This window comes from Hyposmocoma kahamanoa, unplaced genomic scaffold (genome assembly GCF_003589595.1).
Source record: "Hyposmocoma kahamanoa isolate Upper Pololo Valley unplaced genomic scaffold, ASM358959v1 64, whole genome shotgun sequence".
In the NCBI taxonomy this organism is placed as follows: domain Eukaryota; kingdom Metazoa; phylum Arthropoda; class Insecta; order Lepidoptera; family Cosmopterigidae; genus Hyposmocoma; species Hyposmocoma kahamanoa.
Window position 1 is genome coordinate 562,286 of NW_020653852.1, and position 2,386 is coordinate 564,671.

Here is a 2,386-nt window from a genome sequence, read left to right on the forward strand (position 1 = left end):
CCAGTGCGAGTGCGCGCGGCTCGTAGATGTAAACCCTGCTTAGCGCACGGCTGACGCGCCCCGCGCCCCGCGCCCCGCCTCCCGCGACCGACGCGAGCGTCTCTCGGCTCGCGCCCCGCGAATTTAATTAAGAACGCATCTGTGATAAACCGACCGCGCGGACGTTCGCTGGAGATGAACCGGCCGGCGATTTAGCCGACCCCCCGTCGCACACGTGTCGCGACCGTTTAATACAGCGCGCATCGCCGTGATCAATTGACTAATGAACGATCACACTTTCACGTTGACAATTTCAGTTGTTGTAACCGCTCGGTTTTAATTAAAAGGATAAATTTATCCGAGAATACAAACAAAAATGATAACAGTAAAAAAATAGCAATTTGAACAAAATTTTAATATCAGTGCTATGTTTTTGTTGCACTGAATACAAACTCTTGTAGTAGAAAAGAAAGAAAAGCGAGTATTTGTGATCTAACTATTCTGAAACATTTTACCGTACCAGTTTTTGCCGATAAACTTATTCCTAAATCTACTCACCCATTCATTATTACATTGTTCATACGAAAACATAATTATTTTAAAACGACTATTATTTCAAAACAGCTCTAACCCGTCGTGATCACGATCCTTTCATTTCGTGGTCTGGGAACATCCAGCAGTACCTAATTTTAACAAAGCTTATAGCGCAAAACTGTCCTTTGAAGTTGGTCTCGTTTATGGAAACAAACGCAACCTACTTTTACCACTTAATGCAGAAATACTGATCTTCATCCATCATAATTTAATTTACCTTTATTGAAATTTGAGTCCTAAATTTACAGATGACGTTATAATTAACTAACGTCCTTTACATTCATTAGTTCTCTTTAATTACCTACATTGTCATGTGATTGTCAACGGTCGTGTAGTTGCTAGTTATTTATCATTTACCATCTCTTTAATCAATAACTCAATTTCTTTGGCGTACCGATTATAAATTTTTCTGTTTTAAATATCCGGTATTCAGCCGGATATTGCCCGATTGTCCGGTGTCCGTCCGGATAGTAAAATTAGGCCAGATACCAGGTAGTTACCGGATATCGGTTTCATCTCTAACGTTTACACCTAGACGCTCCCTCGGCTTCGGAGTGATGACTTGGCCGTAGAAGACTCGCGTCCGGTCGGCCCTTAAGATGATAGTAGTACTTACGGACGTTGTGTTGTTTGACGCTAAGCGAGCGAGCCGAGAGGCGCCTCGTCGTTGCGAGAACGGGGCCGCAGCGGCGCGGGCGGGGCGCCGGCGGCGCGGGAGTGCCATGCCCGTTCGCCCGTTCGCCCCTTCGCTCGTTACCGCAATAATGTATTCGCTAGAAATAGTCCCAACCGCGGTCCGCAGCGCGCCCCCGCCGCCGCTATGGAGACGAACGACGGGCAACAGTGTCGCAGCCAAAAGTTTAACAATAGATCTAATACGATAATGTGAGACGGAATCGTTTGCGTGTAGAAATGATAAGGATTACGAATTAGGTAGCCGCTGCGTTCCGACTGCCGCGCTTTTTATTTTTCGAGTACACGGTCCGTTGGGCTCACGTGTATCACAATGTAGTGACACACGAGCAATCGCTCGCGACGCGCCCACTCGGAAGGCAGCGGCGGCGCCGGCGCCCGCCCTCGCCTCTCGCGCCCTCGGAGGGCCGGAGGCCGAGAGGGCTAACTGCTCATACCTACAATCGTCGAGAGGGCGCGCGAGGCCGCGGGAGGAGACTCTCGCCGGCGCCTCGTGTACTTGTTCTGTAAAGATGAGTGTACAATATTGTTCTTATATTGTATTGTTTTCTTTTTTAATAATATATTGTGTTTAAACAGCTACCCCCGTCTTTGATTTACCGACACCTCCTCCGCGCCGTTCCGGTTCATCAAATTGTAACGTCATAAAAGAGGCCCATTCCGGCGCTTCGTTATGTGCGCAGTGCCACATTAAAAACCTTAATGTTGAAATATGACGTGAATATGGAAATTCCGATAATTTTATTGCGAAGAGATCGCTTTAAAATGTCGTCGGTAGATAACGACTCGTTGAATAATTATGATAATTGTCGAAAAATTATTGAGGAACAAATTCAATAAATCTCAAAGGGAGGCGATTGCGGCCCTTCCGCGCCCCGCGCCCCGCGGCCCTCCCCCGCGTGCCGTCCGATGATCATTGGTAATTTATGTTGGCAACTGGTTATGATAAAATCACAGCGCGGAGCACTCGATCGCACATTTTTCCCCGCCCCCCTCTCGCCCCCTCTCGCCCCGGGCGTAGTAAATCGTTACGGGAGTCCGTCCTTTCCGGGAGTGCACTCTGCAAGTATTTCGTTCTGGATATTTCGTGGAATGAACGCTGTGGGTTGAAATATAAAAT